At 27.5% G+C, this 7,180-nt stretch overlaps 1 pseudogene; it reads right to left on the reverse strand.

Moving 5' to 3' along the window:
* Window positions 1-2,296: 2,296 nt before the first annotated feature.
* On the reverse strand, window positions 2,297-5,054 carry LOC149511064 (cuscuta receptor 1 pseudogene; annotated as a pseudogene).
* Window positions 5,055-7,180: the final 2,126 nt, after the last annotated feature.

Here is a 7,180-nt window from a genome sequence, read left to right on the forward strand (position 1 = left end):
GTTTTAGAAAATAACCTTGCCATTCTAAGCAAACAAAATAATTGAGTTCTCTATTTAGCTTAGTTCCCACATAAGGAGAGCAAATGTTGGAAGACTTCAGTTAGCACGGCTAAGTAATACTTCACCATAAGATTTTAATTCCGGGAAGCGCTACATGGATTTTATCACTTCTAAATCCAGGGAGGGAAGGACAGGGAATTCAGAGAGCCACATTATAATTTGATATTCTACTTGCAATAAGCCTTTTATCCTAGTATCATGGTACCACTTTGGTATTGGATCCTCCAGGAAAACCAAAGGTAAACCTTGACGATAAGAAAATAATTAATGATACCAAAATAGATTGATGCCTTAAATGGGAAAAAGGATCCAGTGAAGTAGGCGTGGATGAGGGGTATTATAGTAATTTTGATTAAATATAATAAGGAGTATTTTTGTAATTATAATAGCATGACATAATAGTAATTTTGGTATTTCTGTAATTATGGTAGAAGGGCATTGTCATAATTTTGACTAATTATAAGAAAAAAGGTATTTTCTTAATTATAATGTAAAAGCATTATAATAAATTTAGATACATATCAAAATCACATCAAATAAACAAAGTGGTGTTATAACAATTTCTACGGGAATTATTTTAATATGTTATTTAACATTTAATAAGAATTTAATAGGGTTATTATAGTGAATTTAAAACAAAATTTCACATGTCAAATTTTTATTAAGCAACGGCCAAGGTATTTTAGTAATTTAGAATGTAGTTAATTTTATATGATGTTAAAATTTCATATGTAATTTAATAATGATATTATAGTAATTTTTAAATAAAATATCACATGTCAAATTTTTATAAACCAATTGTAATGATATTTTAGTACTTTAATATGTGATTAATTTTATGTTATGTTAAAAATTAATATATAATTTAATAGATGTGTTATAGTAATTTTGAAACAAAATACCACATGTTAACTTCTTATGAAGTACTCATAAAAGCATTTCCATTTGAAAGGCATTATAGTAATTTTTTGCCATTTGTGGTAGGGGTATTTTTGTAATTTTATTAAGAACCATACTTTAATAATTTTAGTCAATTATACTATGAGTGGTATTTTTGTAATTATTGTAAGAGAGTATTATAATAATTTTAATTAATTATAAAAAGATAAGTATTTTTGTAATTATGATATAAATGTATTATAGTAAATTTAGATACATATCGATATCATATCAAAAAAACAAAGGGTTGTTATACTAATTATCAAAAAGATTGTTTTAATATATGTTATTAATTTTGAAACAAAGTATCACATGTCAACTTTCTATTAAGCATTCATAAAAACATTTTTGTAATTACGGTGAAAGAGTATTATAGTAATTTTGATCAATTATGAGAAATGTATTTTTATAATTATGTCAGGAAGGTATTATAGTAATTTGAGTCAATAATAAGAGAATTGGTATTTTTGTAATTTAATAATAAAAAGAACATTTTTATAATTATGGTACGAGGATATTATAATAAATAATTATAAGAGAATATGTATTTTTTTTATTATGGTATGAGAGTATAATAATTAATTTAAGAGAAGAATTTTCTATAATTATGATATGGAGTATTATAGTAAATAATTATAAAAGAAAAAGATATTTTTTAATTATGGTATGAAGGCAAAATAATCAATTTGGTTATATGTCAAATTCTTATCAAACCAAGAGAGGGGTAGTTTGATCATTTTTTAGGGGTTTATTTTCAATATATGAATAGATTTTTAAGTTAAATATAAAAAACTAAATATTTTAATTTTAAAATTTTTTAATAATTTAAATTATAAATTTATTAATTAATTTGATATTTACTTTTAATCTTATAAGTTTTAAATAATGACATGTGATTAATAAATAGCATATCATATTAATTAAAAAAATTATAATTCAAATATCCAATTAAAATTTTTTTAAATCAAATCACATAAAACATTTTAATCTTCCTCTTTTACTACTAAATTATTTTCATTAAAAATTAAAATAAGACTTTTGTAAAAAAAACACATCAAAATTATCAAATCAATGTGAAAGAATATATTTTTAAAATTATCTAAAAATAAATCCAATTAAAATTTTGAAAATATTTTTGATTATTTTAAAAGAATAAAATAAAATAAGTTTAAATTATATTCTTTGTTAATAAATAAATAAATGTATTTTCACTAAATTTAATGGTAAAAGTTTTACATTTAACAAATTTTAAGTTATAAAAAAAAGTAGTACTGTAAATAAAAATTAACCATGCAAAGCATGAATTCAGAAATTTTAATTATTTTTTAAAAATTTTTATAGTAATAATCAAGTATTATATCATATAATTAATTAAATAATTAATTATTACATCATAATCAAATTACAATCATAAAATAATTAATTAACAAACTATACTAAGTCCTTGGCCCAGTAGCTAACACCCTATATTTATTATTGCTTTGAAAGATTATGCATTTAATTTATTTATTTGATGGGATTTTCTTGCGTATGAGATATATCAACTTATTATTATTATTTTTATTTTGGAATATTTTGTAACCCTATAAAAAAATAAATGCATTTTGCGATCATTTTCATCGATCAATGCTGAATTGGCTCATTTTGTAAAGTAATACTAATTTCCAAAAGACAGTGCTTCCTTCCAAACAAAACAAATACCAAAAACAGAGTTCCAACGGAGACAAAAAGCTCTGTTGAAAGTGCAAAATCATCAAAGTACTCTTTCTAAGCAATCTGAGTAACCAAATCCACAACTCTTTCTACAACCATTTTAACAGAATAATCAGCTAAAAGAAATCCCTCATTTAAAAGATCAAATCACCAAATTTCTTTTGACAACAAAAATAAACTTTTTCCAAATCTTCACTACAATCAAACTAAGGGCAAATCATAAGATCTCCTATGACACCTAAACACATCTTTTGAAGATGTATAACTCAAGAAAATTGCCTGCAACTGAGTAGCGACAAGTTGTGATGCAACTCTCAATGAAAGAAAACCATGCTTGTCGCCAATATGGATTTATGTATAGAACAACAAAAATTACCAATAAAACAATCACATATGAAACCAGAAAGCTCACACAAAAAACATATGTGTCCATGAAACTACCTTCTCCTTCATCATCTGCTGTAGTTGGTACTATTGTTGGTGAGTCAGTTTTAGAGCAGTTATTTTGCAGTGGAGGCCCACAAAGAAGAGGGTTTCCCTCGTAACTGCTTTCATCAAAGGTCCCAAACTGAGCTTTTGGTTCTGGAGTACTACCTGACAAGTTATTGTGTGCCACACTGAAAACCTCTAGAAAGTTCAACTCAACCAACTGTATAGGGATTCCCCCACTCAAGTTGTTGTAAGAAAGGTCCAAACTCTCAATTTGCTTAAGTTGTGAAAATGATGAAGGTATAACTCCGACTAAGTTATTGTGTGATAAGTTTAACGAACAGATTTCACTCAGGTTTCCCAGTTCCACTGGGATTTGCCCAGTTAACCTGTTACAAGATAAATCAATTCCAGACATATACTTAAGAATGTCACCACCGTATGAGTAGGACACACTCTTTGTTGTAAACTCTATCCATTCTTCCATGCAGCTATGAGGACGAATATGTGATAAATCAAACCAAATGTCTATTGGTACTAGTGGATCCTGTATTCGATTTGATATAGACGAATAATCATCTATGAGAGACTTCTCCTCTTTCATTGCCAGAGTTAAATTGCCCAAACAAGAAGGTATAGGACCAGAAAACATATTTCCAGAAAGATCTATGATGCTCAATGAATACAACTTGCATAATTGAACTGGAATTTCACCGTTTAAATGATTATCTTTCAAAAGAAGGACGCTTAAAGTAGAAAATGTGCCAATCCTTTTTGGAATATTACCGGTCAAATTATTCCCTCTAAGATCTAATGTCACTAATGTAGAGCTATCAAAAACAAGTGTCAATGGACCACTTAGTCTGTTTCTCTTCATGTGGACATGTCTCAAATATGGTGGATTGAAACAAGAAGGAATAGAGCCAGATAAATTGTTTTCAGAAAGCTCCAAAAATTCAAGCTCATACAAGTTGCACAATTCCATTGGAATAGAACCTTCGAAATGATTGTTGGACAAAGCCAATCTCTTCAAATGCGGTACATTCCCTATCCATCTTGGGAGCTTTCCATTAAAACTGTTATTACTGAGATCAATATCCTCTAGTGATGAATATGACAAATCAGAAGCAGAGACATCAATATCAGGAATCTCTCCGGTAAAATTATTGCCATCCAAATACAAATTTGACAACTTGCTTGTGTTGAACATCATAGGAACAATCTTTCCACTTAGGTTGTTATTTGATAGCCTAAGAATATCTAATGAACTTCCCATGATCAACTCTTCTGGTAATCTTCCAGACAAATGATTGTCCGATAGGTCTAAAAATGATAAAGTGTCCATGCTACTTAAACAAGGAGGGATATTACCTTCAAAGGCATTCTTAGATAACAATAACCATTCCAAATTTGGAAAAGTTGAACATATATTTGTCGGAATTTGGCCTTGCAATTTGTTATTAGATATGTCAATTACAGACACTTTAGGATTAGGAAGTTGTGGTAACAAGAGAGGACCGGTGAAAGAATTGCCCAACAAGAAGAGATTTTCTAATTTTGTGTTATTTTCTAACAACCATAACGGGACTGTTTCACTGAAATAGTTATAGGAAAGATCAACATATCTCAAGTCATATTGGTAATAAAGGAACTTAGGAGGTTGTAGGCTAAGTCCTTTATCTGTTGTACACTTTGACAAGCTGAAAACATTTAGTTGAAACTTTGGAATTGAAGTATGAAAGGAATTAGGTTCCATTACTATATTGTTTTCATCAGCCAAGAGAAACTTGAGATTTGGAAGGTTTGCAAGTGATAGGAATGGCATTGAAATTTGACAACGATTTCTTGAAAGGGTGACAGATCTAAGTGATGAAAGATTTGCTAAATGAGTCAAATTTCCAGTAAATTGATTGTCGGAGATATCTAACTCAAGAAGAGATGTCAAGTTACCCAAACAATAAGGAAGTATCCCCTCAAATGCATTCTCTTTGATGTCCAACTTTTCAAGGTTCTTTAAATCACACCAACCTGAAAATTTTATAAATTCATGGAAGAAATTCTAATTAAATTTTAATTTCCATGTCAAATTATATAGGAGATATTAGATAAAAGAAATAGAATAAAGGATTATTAGAAAGAGATGTATTCTGTAAGTTATATTGGAGAAATTATGGAGTCTTTAATTTACCTTGATTAGGCAAGGAACCCATGAGTCCACAGCCAGATAAAGACAAAGTTTTAAGAGAAGTGAATACTCCAATGCTTTGCAAAATGTTGTTGTTGAGATAAGAACCGTCTAGAAATATTTCCTCCACATTGCTCCACACATGCAATTCTGAGTAATCATAGCATGGAGGCATTATTAGATGTTAATCAACAAACATCTACTAATTTTTAGTCCTTTTGGAATAAATTAATGACTTACCTTGATCTTGAGTAGTCATAGTCTTGTTTAAGTAATTCCCTAGTAGAACGAAGGTCTTAACCGATGGGAATGCCTCTACTAATTTTAGTAGTAATGGAATGCTTCCATTGGTGAAAACCCCATTTAGATAAAGAACTTTTAACTTTTTCAAACTCTTATATTCTGTAAATGGAAAAAATAAACAAGTGTAAATTTTTATTTTTGTAGATAAGATTATATATCCAAGATTTATGCGAGATGAATTTTTAATAGAGAAGAATATTGAAACGGTAACAATTTTTAATATAAATTTTAATATACAAAACAATCAAGAAGATGAAAATCAAACAAAACTATAACATGAAAAGGCAAAATTTTTTTAAAGGGAATAAGAATGAGCAGTAGTCTAAAACAGAATGGCAAAAAGCAAACAAGTCCAACTCTAAAACACAACAAGCTAATACAAATAAAAATGGAAATATTTGGTATGCAACTGCAACACTTCTTAAAAAATGCAATTACCTAATGCAAATATATGTCATTTCTAATTAGTAATCAAATTATAATGTATTTCTTCCTTTAAAAAATTAGGTTTAATGAGAGCATTTCACCTACAATTATTGTAATACAATTAAGTAATCACAATTCAAAATTGTGTGAGGTCTAACAAAATTTTATGTGGAGGTCACACTTATAAATGGTGGATTCTTATGTAATTCTTTATTATAATTAGAGAATTGTAATATTGTAGTAAAAAGTATATAATAAATAATTAATTTCTTTCTTTAAAAAATTAAGCATTAAATTTTAATATGCTAAATTTGTTGTTCATTAAAACATCTACACCATTATAAACCTCACAAATAAAAATAAAAAAATTTATTGAAATCCATACCTTTACAGGCCACAAATTCATTCAAATCATTATCGCTCATAACCAGTTCCTCTATGTTGGTAAAAGCACCTAAGTCTGAAAAAAAAAAGTAATATATAAATTTCATTAAATCATCTCAAAACACGAAATGTGTTTTTTTTTTTTTAAAGTATTTATAACAGAGTTAAAATTTTGGTTGAAAAGTAATAATTAATTAGATTATGACTTAAATCAAGCTTTAAGAAATTGGTCAATTTTAACTGTCTCCTAGTATCTATAAATAATTTACATAATTTCATCATTAAAGAAAAGAGACAGATAAACTTATTTGTTATATTATCTTGAAACATGAATTAAGATTTTTGTTAACAAATTCAAAATTTTTGCAAAAAAAGTAATTTTACCTTTCATATCTATTGATCCATTTAACTGATTGGAGCTTATATCCAAATACTTCAAATTTGAAAGCCCGCTAAGTGATGCAAATATGCTGTCCTTAATGAGATTATCACTCAAATCAAATTCTTCTAAATGGGTTAAGTTCAGCTGTCTCCCACTATCTACATAAGGTTTACATAATTTCATCACTAAAAAAAGATTTACATAATATTTAATTATATATAACAACTTGACTAATTGAACAAATATAAATGCATACCTTGTGAGGATTGAAGGCTTTCAATTTTGTTGGAGTGTAAATACAACTCCTTCAAATTCTTTAAATTATTCAATTCTATGTCCAAGTTCAATTCAAATAATCA

This window comes from Durio zibethinus, chromosome 27 (genome assembly GCF_047325235.1).
Source record: "Durio zibethinus cultivar Kanyao isolate XHJ-2024 chromosome 27, ASM4732523v1, whole genome shotgun sequence".
In the NCBI taxonomy this organism is placed as follows: Eukaryota; Viridiplantae; Streptophyta; class Magnoliopsida; order Malvales; family Malvaceae; genus Durio; species Durio zibethinus.